This window comes from Peromyscus californicus, unplaced genomic scaffold (assembly GCF_007827085.1).
Source record: "Peromyscus californicus insignis strain IS unplaced genomic scaffold, ASM782708v3 Scaffold_4__1_contigs__length_199733344, whole genome shotgun sequence".
NCBI classification, from domain to species: Eukaryota; Metazoa; Chordata; class Mammalia; order Rodentia; family Cricetidae; genus Peromyscus; species Peromyscus californicus.
Window position 1 is genome coordinate 2,765,183 of NW_026294562.1, and position 21,196 is coordinate 2,786,378.

Here is a 21,196-nt window from a genome sequence, read left to right on the forward strand (position 1 = left end):
ATGATTTGTTTCTGAGATTGGAGGGATATTAATCTGAGTATTCCATTGTTGTAACAAGTCTCGACCCCACAGGTTCATAGCTATGTTAGCCATATATGGTTTTAATTTTCCTTTCTGTCCTTCTGGACCTATACATTCAAGCCATCTTACACTTTGTTTCACTCTAGATAATGTCCCAATTCCTAAGAGTTGAATGTTTACCTCCTGAAGAGGCCAAGTTGGATGCCAAAATTCTGGTGCAATTATGGTAATGTCAGCACCTGTGTCTACCAGACCAGACAACAAAACACCATTTATTTTTATTGTTAGTTTTGGTCTTTGTTCATTAATAGAAGTTTGCCAAAAAATTTTCTTTATGTTTTTTCCTGTATTTCCTATTTTCTCTGTTTCATCATCTCGACTAACATGATTTATTCCAATAGACATTTGGTTATTTAGTTGCTTTGAGTAGGGGTTTCCTCTACAACTGCAGGAAAGGTTTGAACTGGATTTACTGTGGGGGCCTGCCTGAGGCCCTTCTGGGAGTTTCCCGAAGCTCGAGGCAGAGGGTTACCCTGTCTGTCCCTTGTTGATCTACATTCGTTGGTCCAGTGTTTTCCCTTACCACACCTTCTGCATACTCCAGAAGGAAGGGGCATTCTGTTGCCAGTGTTCCTTGAATAAACATTATTTCTAGGAATGACCTGTTTACAATCCCTTTTCAAATGTCCTTGCTTTCCACATCCAAAACATCTAACATTGCTCAAACCTTTTGAAATTGCTTTTCCTACCCACATATCATCATGATCATAAGCCTCTACATTAACTGTATCTCTAATCCAATCTTCCAAAGGTGCAGATCTTGCCTTTAACGGCCTAATTATTCTTTTGCACGCTGCATTTGCATTCTCAAAGGCTAAAGATTCAATTATTATCTGACTAGCCTGTGAATTCGGGACCATTTTTTGTACTGCTGAAGTCAATCTTTGTAAGAAGTCTGTGAAAGATTCTTTGGGGCCCTGTATAACCTTTGTAAATGACTCAGTTTTTTTTCCTGGTTCTTCAACTCTGTCCCATGCATTCAAAGCTGCCGTTTTACATAGAAGTAGGGTTTGGACATCATATGAACATTGTGTTTGTACTGAAGCATATTGGCCTTCGCCAATAAGCTGATCCTGGCAGACTTGTATTCCGCTATCCCTCCATTGTCTTTCTATATGTTTAGCCTCATTACTGAACCACATTTTCCACTGGAGATTTTGTCCGGGTTCAAGAACAGCCTGTGCCAATTCCCGCCAGTCCTTTGGTATAATCCTATTACAAGTTGACCAGGTGTTTAACATTTGCTTTACATATGGGGAGTGCATGCCATAAGATGCTATTGCCTCCTTAAATCTTCGTAAGTCTAACATTTCAACTGGAACCCAAGTATTTTGTTCATTCTCTTCATCAGGTAGCTGCTGTATGGCTACTGGATAAATTAAGGGTGATTGTGTGAAAACTGGCTTTCTTTCTGTAACCTTACGATCCAATTTTGAAACAACTTCACTATTTATTTCTTCTGTCTGAATTTGAATTTCTCTATAATTCATTTTTACCGGTTTAACAAGTTTTTCTAAGACTGTTATCCTGGCACTTAAGTTGACGATCTTTTTAAATAGTAAAATGAGGATAAGAAAAGTAATAAACTGAATAATTCGATCAATATTAATCTTTTCATATAGTTGTTCCATTGTCAGAGTGCCTAAAATTTCAAACAAAGCCCAATTTTCTTCCAATGTACACATAAAGCCCATTTTTTTTTTAATGTAGAAAAAAATTCTCTTTTAAATAGATATGTTAATTGACTTACCAAGTCTGGGTAGAACAGTAGAATCCCAGGGAATTTCACAGCCACCTGGTGTTCGAGGTGTGAATCCAGCGCGAGAGAGAGAGAGAGAGAGAGAGAGAGAGAGAGAGAGAGAGAGAGTAGCCGCTTGAGCCGAGTCAAGCCTTGGCTTTACAGGCAGGGGCCCTGTTCAGCAGGGCAGGTCTGAGTTGTTTGTAGTAGTTGCAAGTAGCTCCAGCTGCGGGTCAGTCAGGCCTGGGCCCAAGCTAGGCAGCCGGGCCGCCCAGGCTGGAAACCGGACCTGCCGCCAAGCCAAGCCAAGTGGTTTTTAATGAATTCTTGTCACGTTGGGCGCCAAATGTAGATGTATCCAACCTTCTTATTAAATAATAAACACAGAACCAATGCAAAGAAGAAAGCCAAGAGGTCAGAGCTAAGAGCTAAAACCTTACCCTTCCTCCTGCGGTGGTCCTACCTCTCCGAACCAGAGCTACCCCTGTGTTAAAGTCTTTATATAGAGTTCCTGTCCTGCCTTCTCATTGGTTGTAAACCCAACCACATGACCGCCTCCTCACAGCCTGTCTGTATAGGCCTCCAGGTTTTCCATGATTGGTATTAAGATTAAAAGCATGTGTATCCAATAATGGCTGTATCCCTGAACACACAGAGACTTACCCAGCTCTGCCTACCAAGTGCTGGAATTACAAGTGTACGCTACCACTGCCCTGCTTTCCTATGGCTTGCTAATAGCTCTGACCCCCGGGCAACTTTATTTATTAACATACAAATAATATTTTAATACAAATAAAATATCACCATAGTGGACTTAATTAAGTAAAAGACATGAGCAGTCACCATGATGCAGCCTAAATAATATCCAATCCTGAAATTTCCTCTGCCACACAAATTATTCCATTTCCTTTTTAGTAAGCCTCCCAGAATTTTGCAGTACATGGGCAAAACATAGCCAGGGATTTTAAAAGAAAGTAATACAGATGATCTTGAGCCTAGTTCTTGGTATAGTCCCTTTGCCTTGCATAACTTCATGGAACAAGATTTCACAGTCCACATTTTTTTTCAGTATTCTGGTCTTTTAAACATCCACCAAAATAGTCGTACTAGTAAGCTCTACTTACAGTATTCTAGAGCCTCTCTATCCTACAGCTCCAAAGTCTTCCATGTTCATTCTGAAACCAATTCTAAAAGTCTAAGAACCAGATACAGTTATCACAGAAAGAGCCCCACTCCTTGGTACCAGTTTCTATATTACTAACACCCACTTTTCTTGTTTCTGTTACTAATAACTATATGAAGAAGGGTTTATGTTAGCTTGTGGCTTAATAAGGGACATAGTCAGTCCATTGTCACTTGGGAGGCATGGTGGTAAGAGCAACATTGAGGCATTCATCTTTGGCCTATAGGCCTAGAATATCTAAAGGATTTTCCTATGAAGCAGGATTTTGAAAGACTGTCCTACCTTGTCCTGGCAAAGCTCAGCAGGTGCTTTCTTTTGTGTCCTGATTGTCCAGTTTGGGCAGCATATTTTCAGCAGTCAAGGCAAGGGCAGTTTCTTTCCCAAATGGCTAACTTTTGCCACAAAGAAAAGAAACTCCATATGGAGGTTCTTCGATTCCCATCATCCTTTTTTGAAGTAAATTAGTGCTGCCAGGAGCAGACATGTCTCACTGTCATGAAAAGCCTTAGGTTACTCAAACATTTTAAATGTCATAATCTGTAGGTCTTTGAAGTGTTTGAAGACCACCTATCCATCTAAAATATATCTCTGTATGACTTTGACAACATACCCAACATGACTATAAGTTTGATTGTTATAGATGACTATTAACCTGTATTTCTTTATTCTCCTAAATAGCTTTCAAGGACTAAAACATTACATTTTTTAAATGAGCTGCATAGGTACAATACCTTAAATAAGAAGTAGAAACATGAAATACAGTATAACAAAAATAACCTTAAATTTGTATCAATATACAATAATATCATAAACAAGAGTAGAAACATATACAGTATAACAAAAATAAGCTTCAATTTGTATCAATATACAAAAATCCATACTAATGTGAAATATTTGAGACTAGTTAGTTGCTTTTTTACTTTGAAAGTAGATTGAGTAATCTACCCCTTTATCCTGTCATTTCTATATCCCTCCTTGTTCTTTTCCGAATGAGATCCCTGAATCTAATTTCCTTTGCATAGTTTCCTCCTTGGCCATGAACAATAACAACTTGTAACCAACCCCCCCCCCCCCCCCCAACAATGACCACTATCCATTGAAGGATCAAAAAGCACCCAACCACCCCTTGGGAATGTGGGCATCATGTTCTTAAAATTACTTCCTGTTGTTTGGGGCTGATGGTTCCTTTAGGGAACTCTGAAAAAATTGAAATAATAGTCAAGACCTGGGAGAGCTAGCTGCTGGTGTCCAGGTTTGGTGTGATGGGAAGGTGTAAGGCTTATCTGAAGTCCTGACTAGAGTAGTCTACCAGGCTGGACCATTGTAGCTAACTGCTTTGAAGTTGTCTTGAACAGTTTGTAGTCCAAAGCTGAGCTTTGGGTGGTGTTTGTCAGCTTAGTGACATTACCACAATCCAGGTGGATTCATCATTGTGGGGCCCCAACATCCTTTTGGATACTACAAGGGTCACTGTTACAAGTGATAATGATTCACTACAGGAAACTTAAATATATTAAATATCATGTGCAGCATATATCAGATTTGGATTTTCCTTTAACGAGTATGCTTGGGTTTAGAGAAGGAGAGAGCCACACTCCAACTCCAAAGCCAGCTTTAATTTTTAATTGAATTGGGACTACAAAAAGACCATTTACCTTATATGTCTGAAGAGAACAGTAGGGACAAGCATCTGGGAAGATTTATGAAATTTTATCCTGTTTTAAGTGGGCTATATCATTAGACCTTGTGGTGGTATTGTGTTCCCCAAAATATTGTGCACCCTAATAAACTTATCTGGGGTCAGAGAACAGAACAGCCACTAGATACAGAAGCTAGAAAATGGTGGCACTCACGCCTTTAATCATAGCATTTAGAGGCAGAAATCCATCTGGATCTCTGTGAGTTCAAGGCCACACTGGAAACAGCCAGACATGGTGACTCATGCCTTTAATGCCTTGAAGTGAGCCTTTAATCCCAGGAAGTGAGGGCAGAAAGCAAAAAGGTATATAAGGCTTGAAACCCAGGAACTAGGCTGGTTAAGCTTTCAGGCTTTTGAGCAGCACAGTTCAGCTGAGAGGCCTCCAGTCTAAGGAAATAAGACCAGCTGAGGAACTGGCCAGGTGAAGTTAGCTGTTTCTCTGATCTTTCAGCATTCACCCCCACAACTGACTCCAGAGTTGATTTTATTTTATTTTATTTTATTTTTTGGTTTTTCGAGACAGGGTTTCTCTGTGTAGCTTTGCGCCTTTCCTGGAACTCGCTTTGGAGACCAGGCTGGCCTCAAACTCACAGAGATCCGCCTGGCTCTGCCTCCCGAGTGCTGGGATTAAAGGTGTGCGCCACCACCGCCCGGCCAGAGTTGATTTTATTAATAAGACCTCTAAGATTCCTGCTACAAGACCTATTTACTCTTTTTCTTGGAGCATTTTCTCTGGATGATTCATCCTTCTTCTTCAGATGTCTCATTTGTCCAGTGGTCTTCAGACTCCTTAGTGGGATGCTTTTATTCTCCTAGAAAGACAAAAACAAAACCCTGCCCCAATCCTAACTTTGGGGAGTTTTCCTTTTTATCAGGTTGAACTGACACACTGTTTGATTAAATATTGGCTCTCCTAACCAAGAGGTCTCTCTTGTTCAAGTATAATCTTTATCAATCTTGATGGTATCCATAGCAAAACCCCAATGTAACACATATTCTGGTTTCCATTCTGAGGTTAATACATCCTTCAAATATACAGCCTGATTTAATTCATCTGTTTTTTTTTTCTACTATCCAGTGTCTCTCTGCAGCTGTTGTTCCTTTTTCATTAGCATTTAAAATTTTTTAAATGAATAAAGTGTTGTGTTATCTATCTCTGGGGGTCTTTATTACCCCTTTCTGTTTATTAAGCATATCTTTGAAAGTATGATCAGATCTTTCTATAACTTCTTATCTTGTAGGATTGTGTGGTATACCTGCAATATGCATTATGTTATAATATGCAAAAAACTGTTTCATTTTACTAGAAACATATGTTGGAACATTATCAGTCTTAATTTGAATAGGCATTCCAACAATGGCCATAACTGTTAATAAATGTGTGATTGCAGAATTAGCCTTTTCAGAACTCAAAGCAGTTGCTCACTGAAATCTTGAATGTGTATCTCTGGTATGGTATACAACTTTAATTTCCTAAACTCAGCAAAATGAAACACATCCATTTGCCAAATTTCACTTCTTTGAGCACCCTTAGGATTACTTCTTGTAGGTGGTGGGGCATTTCCTTATAATTTCCTTTGCTTGTTGCCAAGTGATAAAAAAAATCTTTCTTTAAATCCTTGCTATTAACATGGTGTTTCTGAAGAAATTCTGAGGTTTCTAGCACATTTCCTAACAACAGATGATCAACTTCATCATTACCTTGTGCTAGAGGCCCTATGGGATTTGATATGTGTTATATACAAGGGATGATTTCTATTTCTTATCATTTCTTGTAATTGAATATATAACAACATTGATTATGAATCATCTGGAATAAGTTCAGCAGTTCAATATGGAAAATAACTCTTTCTGCATATTGATAGTCAGTGACTATATTTGATTTCCAGTTCTGGAAAATGTAATGATATCATGAGAATATCATATAATTCTGCCTTTTGAGCAGAATCATAAGGACTTTGAGCCACTTTACATAAATTTCCCGATGTATAGCCTGTCTTTCCTGCATTGTTTGCATGAGTATAGAATGTAGGGGCTCCAGAAATTGGTGTTCCATGTACAATGTGAGGAAGAGTCCAATTAGGGCTCTCTATAAACTGAAATCTTTTGCTTTGGGGATATTTGTTGCTAATCTTTCCCAAAAAATTACTGCACACTCTTTGCCAATGTTCATTTTCTGCCCATAATAACAAATTCAGTGTTAGTTAAAGGTACTGCAATTTCTTCTGGGCCTATTCCTGTCAATTGATGAAGTCTCACTTTTCCTTTCAGAGTCAATTCAGAAATCTCTTCTACATAGGCATTTAATTTTTTACTCTGTTTGTGTGACAAAAATATCCACTCTAAAAATATTATCTTCTCTCTGCATAGGAATTTCTGTAGCAGAATGCATAGAGGGTAGCATAACCAGAATAAAATCAAGCTCTGGATCCAAGCGATCCACAGATCCACATGTGCATCCTGTAATTTCTGTTCTATCAAAGCCAATTCTCTCAACCTCAGATGATAATTTTCTTGGACTATTTATGTCCTTCTCACCTTGTAAGGTTTGAATTACTTAGTTCATGAGTTGGTAATCCGATTGTGGGCTTATCTCAGTTAATATCTCCCAGCAATTTTTGAACTCATGATGAGCTCATAATTGATATGTCCTGATTTGTACTTTCTGTAGTTGAATTTTTTGTAAACCTATCTTCTATCCCAGGTAATTGATAACATCTCCTTTTTGTATTTTTTTCAGGAGCAATTTGTATTCCCCAACAAGGCAAACTTTTCTTTGTTTCTTCAAACATTTTTTCTAAGGTAACTGAGTCTGAATCAGCTAGTAAGGTATCATTTATATAATAGTAAATTATAGATTGAGGGAACTGTTTACAAATATTTCCAATGACTGTCATACAAAACATTGAGACAAGGTGGGGCTGTTTAACATTCCTTGTGGAAGAACTTTACACTGACTATCAATATGCAGAAAGAGTTATTTTCCATATTGAACTGCTGAACTTATTCCAGATGATTCATAATCAATGTTGTTATATATTCAATTACAAGAAATGATAAGAAATAGAAATCATCCCTTGTATATAACACATATCAAATCCCATAGGGCCTCTAGCACAAGGTAATGATGAAGTTGATCATCTGTTGTTAGGAAATGTGCTAGAAACCTCAGAATTTCTTCAGAAACACCATGTTAATAGCAAGGATTTAAAGAAAGATTTTTTTTATCACTTGGCAACAAGCAAAGGAAATTATAAGGAAATGCCCCACCACCTACAAGAAGTAATCCTAAGGGTGCTCAAAGAAGTGAAATTTGGCAAATGGATGTGTTTCATTTTGCTGAGTTTAGGAAATTAAAGTTGTATACCATACCAGAGATACACATTCAAGATTTCAGTGAGCAACTGCTTTGAGTTCTGAAAAGGCTAATTCTGCAATCACACATTTATTAACAGTTATGGCCATTGTTGGATAGTAAAGGCAAATTTTTCTCCATCCTGTTCTTGTAAAGGTGTAGTAAAAAAACAGTCTTTTAAATAAATCACTATGATAGAGGATCCTTTAGGTAACAAAAAGGCAATGAATTCCAGGCTGTGAAGAGCCCATTTGTTGAATCACCTTATTTATGTCTCTTAAATCTGTTCATATTCTCTATTTTCCAAATTTCTTTTTAATTACAAATATAGGAGAATTCCAAAGACTAGAACATTTTTCAATATGTTGAGCATTTAACTGCTCCTGGACCAGCTGTTCTAGGGCCTGTAATTTTTCTGATGCCAAAGGCCACTGTTCCACCCAGACAGCTTTGTCAGTCAGCCATTTTAAAGGTAGGGTTGTTGATACCTTTGGAAGCTCATCAGCTGTTATGCCTTGCTCATGCACAATCTGAACAGTCTGTGACCATTCTTGATAATACCTTTTACAATTTCTCTGAGCAGCATTCTTTATTTTAGGGTCTTGAAGAATAATCCTGAATTGCCCATGAATTTAATATCTGTTTCACAAAGTGTGAATACATACCATATAAAATAACTGCTTCCTTAAATTTCTTCAAATCTAACATTCAGGATCCCAGTTAATTTCTGCATAGCCTTGGGGGTGCCTATAATCTTGTGGTCATTCCTGTATGGTAACTGTATAAATTAAGTTTGGCAACCTTAAGCCAGTCCTCTTTAGCTTCATACTGCAATGGTGTGGAAGGTTCTGTTCTAAATTCCTCTGTGTCTGAGTACTTTTCTTATCTTCTTTGGTAGGTCTTTCTAAGCCTTGTATCTCATCAGTAGAAAGTCTTCCTAGAGTTTGAATCTTATCAATAGTAAGTTCTTCTAAGGCTTGTATCTTATCAGTCAGATTTTTTTTTTAATTTTCATTAGTAGATTTTCTCTAAGGTTTGTACCCTACCAGTACTAAGTCTTTCTAAAGTTTGTATCTTATCAATAGTAAGTTTTTCTAAGGCTTGTGTCTTGTTAATAGTAAATCTTTCTAAAGCTTGTATCTTATCAGTCAAAATATCATATTTGTCACAGTTAAGAAACCACTTTTTAAGGATAAAATATGAATTACCAAACTGATAATAATTATGATCGACATTATGTCAATCCCAGCTAAGTTGTTTATGCCATCATTTATTTTTTTCCATTTGCAAGCCATCCATAGTAGCAGTAAACAGGGTCCTAACTCCCTGAATTGTGATATTCCCAATTCTTAACGTGGGAAATACTCCCCCCCACACACCTTTTAATATGCTAATGCCCTGTTTAAAAATACCCAAGTGTCTTACTATATCTGATGATGCTGACAGCGTAGGTCAAAATGTGCAGGGATCAGGGGAGGGGGAGGAGGGTAGCCAACAGTACTGGTGGCACTATGGTGGGTAGCAGTGGAGTGCCCAGGCACCCAGATTAGCAAGGTTGCAGGTGTTGTTTCAGCGGGTTGCTTCTGTGCTGCACGGGCCAGGCTGTGGGCACTTGCTGCTGCTTGCATGTAGAGTATGTAGAGGGGTGCCTTGAGCTGTGCGAATTGCACACTTGGGCTGGAGATCAACATGGCTGCTCACGTGCCATGGGCTGTCTGAAGAGCTAACATAAGGAAACCAGTAGGAGAAATTCATGTGGCTGAGATGCAGCGTGGGATAGCAATGCCTATCTACCATCATTGGCAGGGGTGGCTGACTGGGCGTTACTCCACTGGCTACCACTGCAAGACTGGGCACACCCGGGCCCTTGGCAGCTTGTAGCAGTGGCAGCGTCAGTAAGAGCCTGAGCCACAAGATGGTTTCAAACTGGTTGTTGGCATTCTGGGGAGGAAGGCCCACATGGCAGGAAGTGAGGGCACTGGCTGGTGGTGGGGTGACTAACCCCAGAGGCATATTGGGTCCAGAGGCGGGCAGCAGCAGAAGGCTGCTGTTGAAAAATTGAAGGGATAAACAGAAAAACAGGTGTGGAGGGCCTGTGGGAAGGGAGAGAGCGCTGGCCGCTGCGGCAGCAGTGGAGGTGGCGTGATGGGCTTACCACCTCGGCATGGTTTAATAGTGCCACCTGTCAGGCGCCAGATGCGGCTGTCAGATGCAACAGTTACCTGATTTGTTCCAGTATAATAAAATCTGGAGAATCAGAAATTGAGATAATGACCTGAAAAATCCAAGGAAAGCAGAGTGATTGGCTGATCCTCTCTCTACATTTTCCCCAAACCACCAGAAATTCCCCAGAACTCCTCTCTCCTCTCTTCCTGTCCTCTCTAGCCACCCTCCTAAGTCCTCCAAGAACTTTATGGCTAATCCCCGTCAGCCAATTGCTGACTCTGTCCTTTGATTCAAGGAAACTTTATTGGCACTGGATTGACTGTATGGACAGTTCTACAATTGTTAGAGAGGCAGCGGAGGATAACGCATTTAGCATGCCGCAGATCGTGGTGGAAACAAGTAGAAGGGCTTTGACTTTTACTCTGAGGTAAGATGGGAAGGCAGAAAAGTGAGACTGACTAACTTAGGTTGGCTTCAGCGTTGAGAATGAACTAAGGTCGGGCAAGAGTAATACACAAGGTAACACAGTGGTGGCTGAGAGGTTGAGCTGGAGACACCGATTCTGCAACTGTTCAGCATAAATGTGAGGTCCCAGAAGACTGACGGCAGAGGAACACAGCTGATGAAACGTTTGCAGTAATACAAATATGATGTTCCTAAGGTGGTAGGAACAGAGAAAACCAGGAACTACATAGACAGTGGTCCATAAGTACCCCACCTATTTCATTGAAATAGTCTCTTTTTTTCCTCACATAATATATCTTGATTATGATTTCCCTTCCCTCTACTCCTCCTAGCTCGTCCCCTCCTCCCCTCCATCCAGATTTACCCTCTTTCTGTCTCTCATTAAAAAACAAACAGATTTCTATGGGATAATAATAAAATAAAATATAATAAGATAAAACAAAAATAACATGTTGTAATTGGACAAAACAAAGAGAAGGAAAAGAGCCCAAGAGACAGAAACTCACTTGTTTGTACACTCAGGAATGCCATAAAAACATTAAACCAGAAGCCATAATATATGCACAATGGACCTGTAGGGTAAAAACAGAGAAGAAAAAAGTATATTGTAGCACGAATCTTAAAAGTTCTTATTAATAAAAACAAACCTGGAGCCAGGGATTGGGGTGAATGCTGGAAGATCAGAGAAGCAGAACAAGCCACAGCTACCTCACCTTCCTGGGATTAAAGGCATGAGTCACTATGCCTGGCTGTTTCTAGTGTGGCTTTAAACTCCCATTACTTCTCCCAAGTGATAGGATTAAAGGCGTGTGTGCCACCATTTTTTGGCCTCTATATCTAGTGGCTGTTCTGTTCTCTGACCCCAGATAAGTTTATTAGGGTGCACAATATTTTGGGGAACACAATATCACCACAGTATATAAATAAATTAAGTTAAAAATATATATTTTTTAAAAAGGAGGAGCCCTGACATGACATTATGAGACAAGGAACCTCCAAAGATGCTATGACTCTAGTTAAGTTCCTGCTGGCATCTGTGCCTGGGAAAATTCACCAACTATGCTGTCTCACTTAGGATGTGTGATTACCAAACTAAATAGACTCTAAAAATGCCCAATGGGCATTCATTTGCCATGTTCCTGGTCCACACTTTGTAGTTTCCTTCATCTAATCAAACCCTTGCCCACCAATCCTCTTGGCTGATGATTTTGCTTCCTGTGTCAAGAAGAAAACAAGCAAGCAGAAGCACCTTCCCACAGGCTCCCAGCGCCCAGTCTCTGAACTCCTCACACACCACCCTCCTACTCTTTCTTCACACCTTGCTCCCCACAAAGGCTAATCCTCCTTTTGTGTTGGACCCCAGTCACTCACTAAAGGATAAAGCTTAACAATGCTTCCATTTCCTTTGCTCTGCCCATTTCCTCCCTCCCTGCAGCCTTGTTCCCAGCTCCAGGTTGCCACAACCCCCACCTGCTGTGTTTCTGTTTCACTGGTACCCTAACAGTCTTCTTTCCACCTCCCTATCATCTTGCTGACTTCCTAATGAGGGCACATTTGAGGATATGTGTCCGTGCACTTCCACACTTCTCTTCCTGCTGTCAACCCCTTAGCAATCACCTTTGTATTCACAGATTTAAATATCAAGTCACAGCAGAGCAAGAAAGACTTGGTCTGGTTTTTAATTTTGCCCTCCCCAGTCTAACTGCCTTCAGCATTCATGGAGAGAGCTGTCTTGGGGCAGGAAAAAGCATGCAAAGAGAAATTCCTAGAGCATATGAAATCTAATAACACTTGTTGTTCAGTAGAGGAGAGCTGAAGGTTAGGGACTCAAAGTCAGAGACTGGCCATCGCCATCAGCTGACACCATGACCGTGTACAATTATCTTGTCTGTCCTTGGCTTTCTTCCTCTATGAAAAGAAGTGTTTATGGATTGATTGTTCACTATTTACATGTCCTAGATATCAAGGCAGCATTTTGCATGAATCATCTTCAATTTATACGAGCTCTGGGGTTGTTTTATTACTGTCCTGGTTTTATAGATAAAGAAATCGAGGCTTCGGAATGTTCAGAACTTGAACAACTCTCAAGCAGTAGAGCCAGGGTTCAGCCCCAGGCGGTGCTCATGCTGAATGTGTGTCTTCTTCTGCCTTGCTGTGTTGGCCCATGATAATGCACTTTCAGAGAAAGGGGTGGGCTGCCCAACTGACCTCTTCAACACTGGCATTCTTTAATTCTGTTTCCAACTAACAAACCAGTGCTTATAGATACAATACTGAACTAAGGTGGTAGGAACAGAGAATACCAGGAACTCCATAGACAGTGGTCTATAAGGACCCCACCTAATAAAGAGTATGTCAATGAACACTGGGATAGAAAGAGGTACCTACAGACCAACATACTTTCATAAAACCACATTAATAATTCATTTGTTCATCCAGTCAAACATTTTTGGGACATTGATGTTGAGTCAGAAACTGAAAGGGGAAATTTGATTACATTTTCCCTTTTGCTGCTACACACTCATCTCAGAAGGGAAGAAACTGAGATTTTAATGGGTAAGTTATAGCCATGGCTATTAGACCAACAAAAAGAAGAGTTGAGGGCTGAATCCAGGATGCCTTAAAACCTGCACAGTTGTCATGTGCTCACCAGATTTATGCACAGTAAGAAAATTATGTGTTTCCTTGGGTGATCTCCTGGTGAGTGAACAGAACTGTAGAGTACCAACACCAGATATAATCATAAATACAGCATGCTTTTAAAATATCACCAGGGTGTAGCTAAAATCTATGACTGATGATGAACACTTTTGAGGTTTTACAACTTCATAATTAGTTATTAAAGGCAAAATGACTGAATCTGTAAAGTTATATTAAGGATTTGAGGTACAAGGTAATACACAATAAAAAGGTAATGTTTTCCAAAGCAGAATTAGATGCTTTCAGGTGTTTATGTTTTTATTTATGTATTTGTATTTCTTAGTGTAAGCATACATTTATTATAAATAGCCTGTAATAAAAGATGTTCCAAGTTCAGAAAATGAACACATCTAATCTGGTGATTGACAGTGTAACAGACTGATTACCACCATGGCCTCTACTGTAGCTAGAAGATTCCAGTGTTCCACCAGGCCCCTGCAGTTCTGTGGCCCACTTATAAAATAATCACTCAGAAGCTTAATATTATTTATAACTGCTCAGCCATTAGGTCAGACTTATTACTGACTAGCTCTTACACTTAAATTAACCCATAATTCTTATTTATGTTTAGCCACATGGCTTGTTAATTTTTCTCAGTTCTGCCTTGTCATCTTGCTTCCTCTGTGTCTGGCTGGTGACTCCTGACTCAGCCTTCCTCTTCCCAGAATTCTCCTTGTCTGATTATCCCACCTATACTTCCCACCTGGCTACTGGCCAATCAGCATTTTATTTATCAACCAGTCAGAGCAACACACATTCACAGCATACAGAACAACATTCCACAGCACTCTACAGTCCAATCACTGGGTTCAAATTCTGGCTCTGTCTTTTGTTAATTAGACTTTGAGCCAAAATCTCTACTGCTCCCTTCTTTACTTATAAAATGAGGACAATCATGGGTCCTGTGGTTGTTTGAAAGAAATGGCCCCCAAAAGGAGTGGTATTATTAGGAGGTGTGGCTTTGTTGGAGTAGATATGGCCTTGTTAGAGGAAGTGGGGGGGCAGGCTTTGAGGTCTCATTTGCTCAAGCTTCTCTCAGTGAGACACTCAGTTCACTTTCTGTTGCCTTTGGATCAAGATGTATAATTCTCTAGCACCATGTCTGCCTGTACACTGCCATATTTCCAGCTGCCATACTCCCCACAAGGGTGAACTAACCTCTGAAACCATAAGTTGCCACTTTAATGAAATGTTTTTCTTTCTAAAAGTTGCCATGGTCATGGTGTCTCTTCACAGCAACAGGAACTTAACTAAGGCAGATCCTAACTCACAGGACTTTTCAGGTGAATGAAATATTTACTGTATGAAAGGCACTTTCTACAAAGTACTATATTGTTGACTTTTATTTCTGTTGTTTTAAATTCTGTCAATGATTCTATAGGCATATATACATTAACATACATATAATTTGCATCCATACCTGACTACATAGCCTTCATGGTTCTTTGATACAAGCCTGTGTGTTTGTAAGTATATGTGTGTGGTATATGTACATGTTCATGTGTGTATGTATGTGCACATGTGCATGTTTGTGAGGCTAAAGGTCAACACTGGGTCTTCCTTGATGCCTCTGTACCTTGTTTTTTGAGATAGACATCTCACTTAAGCTGAGCTCACCAATTGGCTAGACTGACCAGCCAATGAGCTCTAGCACTGAGTTATAGATGGGGCTATGTGTCTGGCTTATTTACACAGGTGCCAGGGATCTAAACTCAGGTCCTCAAGCTTGCACAGCAGGAATATAACCAACTGAGTCATCCTCCAGCCTTGAAACTTACCCTTTGACTATAACCTCAACCTCAACTTAAAGTGATGAGCAACTAAATTCAAGATAGAGTTAGTTTCCCAGTTTTTAAATTTTCATGGAAGATGGCTGAAAGTACAGTTTCATTTTTCCTCTATTTTTTTCCTTTTACCATAACACAATCAAAATTTCAATAATTTAGAGGTTGTCTGACTCTTCTTACAAACCTACTACACTTTGCAAGTGAGAGGCAGAGAAGAGGTTATGAATTAGAGTAGTTCAGAGTCCTGATTGCTTTATTAGGCTGGAACTTTTTGTTATATCCACAGCAGTAAATCCACACTAGCTTGTAGATACACAGAAAGTAGAGAATCAAGATTTGGCAGTGCCAGGAGTGAGGTCTGGCAATGCAGGTGTCCATGTCCCAGGATAGGCAGCATCTACACATTTCAGTAATTGATGCTAGATGCTTTCTCCAATCTCAACATTGTATTATAAGGTTACAGAGAAACACCCTAAAGCTTTTAAACAACCAACCTTAATATATCCAGTAACCTTACAGGAACTGCCAAATGATACATATCCCCCAGAGTGTGTAAGAGCTGAATGGACTCCTGTGCAAATGTTAGATTTGATGAGATTCAAGGAAGTGATAGTCTCATATGGCATGCACTTACCTTTTGTGAGGTGGATGTTAAACTTGTGGTCAACTTGTAATAGAATTATCCCTCAAGACTGGAGAGGTTTGTTGAGCAGTCTTGGAGGCTGGTCCCCAATGAAAATGGAGGACATGTGGAAGGATGAGGCTAAGACCACTGAACAATGAAGTAGGGATAGAGGTATTGATCTCCCAAGACCAACTTCTTGGGGAGGGAGATTATGCTAATGTAGAAAGGCATTCTGTATATGATGACCACATCCTGGCTTTATGCTGTGTATCAGCCTTGAATGCTTGGGAAAGAATTGAAGAAGTAGGAAAGAAAATTGAGTCATTTATAAAAGTTATACAGGGCCCAAAAGAAACCTTTACTGATTTCTTACAAAGATTGACTTCAGCAGTAAATAGAATAATACCAAATTTAGAAGCTAGACAAATAATAATTGAATAACTGGCTTTTGAAAATGCTAATGCACAATGCAAAAGGATAATTAGGCCTTTAAAGGCAAGGTCCCTTGGAGGAATGGATCAGAGATACAATCAATATTGAATCTCATAACCATGATGATGCTTGGATAGGAGAGATGATTTCCAGAAGTTTGAAGAAAATTTGAAATGTCAAATGTTTCAATTGTGATAAACAAGGTCACCTAAAAAGGGACTGTAAAAAAGGCATTCCTAGAAATAATGTTTTTGGTAAGAATAATCCCAACAGAATGCCCCTCTCTTCTGGATTATGCAGAGGTATGGCAGAGGCAGGCATTGGACTAATGAATGTAGATTAAAAAAGGACAGTCAAGGCAACCTTTTGCCATTGGGAAATGCCTTGAGGTTCCATTAGCAGGCCCCCATGTCAAATTTGGTTCAGTCACTTCCTGTCATCATGGAGGAAACTCCTTCCCATAGCAATTAAAGAACATCAATCTTTGAAGTCTCCAAAAGAATGTTGGGGCCCCACAGCAATGATTCCACATGGACTATGATAATGCCAGTAAGCTGAAAAACACCACCTAAAGATGAGCTTTGTGCTACAAACTGCTCAGGACAATTTTGAGGTGGCTAGCTGGGATGATCCAGCCTCACAGACTACTCTAGCCAGGACTTGAGACATGCCCTGCACTTTCCCATTATGCAGAGACTGAACAACAACAAATAATTCAGCTACCTCTCCCAGGACTTGAAAATTGACCCAATTTTTCTTTTCAGGATCCCCCAAATATACCATTGCAGGAAGTAATTTTAAGAACACAATGCCCACATTCCCAATAGGTGGGGTGGATGGTTTTTGATTGTTCAATGGTTATAGATATTTGTCATTGTTTAGGGTGGTTGGTTATAAGTTGTTATTGGTAACAGTCAGGAAAAAAGCTAAACAAAGGAGAATCAGGGTTCTTGTTTTGAAAAAGAAAAAAGAAAAAAAGGAGGATACAGATATGATACGATAACAAGACAGATTATTGAATCTACTTTGAAAAAGCAACTACTAGTTTAAATATTTTACGTTGGATTGGACTTTTGTATATTGTGTACAAATTTTGTATATTGATACAAATTTGAGATTATTTTTGTTAGAACATACTGTACATACATTTCTAATCTTATTCAAGGTATTGTATCTATACAGCTCATTTAACAATGTAGCACAAATTTCTAGACCTTTAAAGTTATTATTACCAACTAATTAAAATATAAAGAAAGGCAGTTTAGTAGTTAGTCATCAATTACAATCTAACTTGTAGTCATATTAGGCATGTTTTCAAGGTCAAGCAGAGATATATTTTTAGATAGAGAGGTCATCTTCAAACATTTCAGAGATCTACAGAATATGGCATTTAAGATGTTTCAATAATATAGGTTCTTTTTTTTTTTTTAATGACAATGATACATGTCTGCTCCAGGAAGCACCAATCTACTTCGGAGAAGATGATGGGCATTGAAGAAACTCCTTATGGAGTTTACTTTCTTTGTGGCAAAAGTTAGCCACTGGGCAAAAAAGTACCCTTGCCTCAATTGCTGACAGTATGCTGTCCAAATTAGACAAGCAGGACACAAAAGAAAGAACTTCCAAACTTTGCCAAGACAAGGTAGGACAGTCCTTCAGAACACCTTTAACATAAAAGTCTGTTAGATGTTCTAGACCTGTAGGCTAAAGATGGATGCCCCAACATTGCAGAGGAACTTTGGGTGACTGTCCAAGCAGCCAGCTGTTTCTGTCATTTCTCATATTTTTTGGAAGTTGTTTGCTTGCACTTTCTGTTCACTCAGGTAATATTATTTCCTTCTCCAGTCTCTGATGGAGTTGAAGACTAGATATAGTTTTCCTTGTTAACAAATACAGAAAAGAAACTCCATAAAGAGGTGTAAAGTGTATAAGTTTGAAAGACATCAAAAGATAGTTTTGGTTGGTAACAAGTTAGATAGGAAGTGAACTAGGTACAACACTTTGGACCCAATAAAGAATGGAGTATTTTCTCTGAATTTGTCAATTGTTAATGGATGGGACATTGTTAATGTAATTCTTGACTGTATATATTATATATAGTTATTATACTTATTGTATATAGTTTTTCTTATATTAGTTATAAACTTTTAAACTTTTAGACAAAAAAGGAGAAATGTGGTGATATTTTGTATATGCTCGAACAATGAAGCTTGTCTGAAGATCAGAGGGCAGAGCCAGCCACAGAGTTAGCCATAGAGGCTAGGCTGTAGTGTCACACACATTTAATCCTAGCACTCAGGAGGCAGAGACAGAGAGATCTCTGTGAGTCCAAGGCTACTCTAGAATACATGAGATTAATCCAGTCTAAAAGAGAAACAGAGCTGGGTGGTTCTTGCAGGCTGCAAGAATATATTATAGAGATTCAGCTGTGTATTAAAGTTATACCTTGACCAGCCAAGGATCTGTCAAGAGGAAAGCCATTTATTATGAATATTTGGTGCTATCCAGCCTTTAATATTCCAGCTGTCTCCTACTATGAAATTCTTTTGTGGCCAAATATTTTCAGACCTGCTGAACTTCTAGGTAACTTCCCTGCTGGAGCCAGTACCTGGGTAAGGTCCTGTAGGCAAAAACAAGCTGGGGGAGATGCATAGCTTTGCTTCTTATGCAAATTGAGCTTAGACTACCCCCCTGACCCTAGGCCTAGCAGCTCTCCAGAGCAACTGACCAAAAAAAAAGAGGTTTTTACATATCAAGGTGAGAGGTAGAATAACATTCCTGAGGAGGCAGAGAACCAAGTGCCCAAGGAAAGAAAGGGCAGGCATTTTCTGTAAAAACAGACAGAACAGCATGGTGAGAAAGAAGAGAGGAAGACAGAGGTTCCTTAGAGGGTAAGAGGATTTCAGGTAGAGTTTTCTGAGTGCCAGGAGTAGAAAGTAGCAGAGACAGAAAAAGAGGATACAGAGGATAAAGATGAGGCTGGAAGTGTAAGAATTTAGTTGTTAGGAGGACTATGAGCTAGGGAGCTGGATAGAACTGAAGCTATGTAGACATGATTTCATCCCAGAGAAATAAAGTAGATGAGTAAAGAGCTTGGTTTGTCTAGAATTATTCCTGCCTTAAATGCATGTCAGAGCTATAGCTGTATTGATAGAATTTTGTCTTAGAGGAATAAAGTTAACAGATATAAGAACATAGTGTACATAGATTTTTTTTTCCCTCAGATATCCCACGCTGGATGTAGCTAAACCCCTGGACCCCTGGGTACTCCATAGGTGGTGGTGGCTCACACCTTTAATCCCAATACTTGGGAGTCACACGCCTTTAATCCCAGCACTAGGAAGGCTGAGACAGGAAGTGATATGGCTGGGTGGAGAAGGGAATATAAGGTGGGAGGAGACAGGAGTTCGGTGCCCTTCTGGCTGAGGACACAGGGGCATTCAGTGAGGATTTTGTGGAGACAGGATCTTCCCCTTTTGGTTGAGGAGTTGGCGAGGTGAGAAGTGGCTATGGCATGTTTCCTCTGATTTTTCAGCATTTACCCCAACATCTGGCTCTGGGTTTTTATTATAAGACCAATTAGAATTCTTGCAACATCAGGGTCTTCAATTGGATTGCATTGATCAACATGTCTGTTTTTTATGCCAATACCATGGGGTCTCTATAACTTTAGCTCTGTAGTGCAGCTTGCTATCAGGGATGGTGATGTCTCTAAAAGTTCTTTTATTGTTTAGGACTATTTCAACTTTCCTGGGTTTTTTGTTTTTCCATGTGAAGTTGAGTATTGTTCTTTCAAAGTCTGTAAAGAATTGTGTTGGGATTTTTAAGGAGATTGTGTTGAATCTGCAGATTGCTTTTGGTAGGATGGCAATTTTTACTATGTTAATCCTGCTGATCTATGAGCATGGGAGATCTGTCCATCCTCTGAAAACTTCTATTTCTTTTTTCAAAGACATGAAGTTTTTGTCATACAAGTCTTTCAATTACTTAGTTAGGGTTACCCAAACATATTTTATATTGTTCATGGCTATTGTGAAGGATGGTTTCCATGATTTCTTTTTTGGCCCATTTGTCATTTGTATATTGGAAGGCTATTAATTTATTTGAGTTAATCTTGTATCCAGCCACTTCACTGAGGGTGTTTATCAGCTGTTGGAGTTCTCTGGTAGAATTTTTAGGGCTGTTTATGTATACTATTATATCATCTGCAAATAAAGATACTTTGATTTCTTCCTTTCCAATTTGCATCCCTTGATCTTCCTTAGTTGTCTAATTGCTCTAGTTAGAACTTCAAGTACTATATAGAATAGATATGGAGAGGCGGACAGCCTTGTCTTGTCCCTGATTTTAGTGGAATTGCTTTTAGTTTCTCTCCATTTAATTTGATGTTGGCTACTGGCTTACTGTAAATTGCCTTTATTATGTTTAGGTATGTCCCTTGTATCCCTAATCTCTTCAATGCTTTTATCACGAAGGGGTGCTGCATTTTGTCAAAGTCTTTTTCAGCATCTAATGAGATGATCATGTGGTTTTTTTCCTTTGAGTTTATTTACATAGTGGATTACACTGACTTTCATATGTTGAACCATCCTTGTATCTCTGGAATGAAGCCTACTTGATTATGGTGGATGATCTTTTTTATGTGTTCTAGGATTTGGTTTGTGAGTATTTTGTTGAATATTTTAGCATCAATGTTCATGAGGGATATTGGTCTGTAATTCACTTTTTTTTGTTGAATTTTTGTGTGGTTTGGGTAACAAGGTGACTCTGTCCTCATAAAATAAATTTGGCAATGTCCCTTCTGTTTTTAATGGTGGCCTATAGAATAGGAAATATTTTCACCAGCTCCACATCTGATGGAGGACTAGTATTCAAAATATATAAAGAACTCAAGAAACAAGTCATTAACTAAATAATACAAAATGGGCTACACAGGCATGTGTGTGGTGCATATATCTGTGCATG

At 39.2% G+C, this 21,196-nt stretch overlaps 1 long non-coding RNA gene across 1 annotated transcript; it reads right to left on the reverse strand.

Moving 5' to 3' along the window:
* Positions 1-9,306: 9,306 nt before the first annotated feature.
* LOC128093970 (uncharacterized) lies at positions 9,307-11,288 on the reverse strand. The gene is made up of 2 exons (XR_008212812.1): positions 11,194-11,288; positions 9,307-10,878 (listed from the first exon to the last, which is right to left on the reverse strand). It is a non-coding gene; the product is annotated as an uncharacterized LOC128093970 (long non-coding RNA).
* Positions 11,289-21,196: the final 9,908 nt, after the last annotated feature.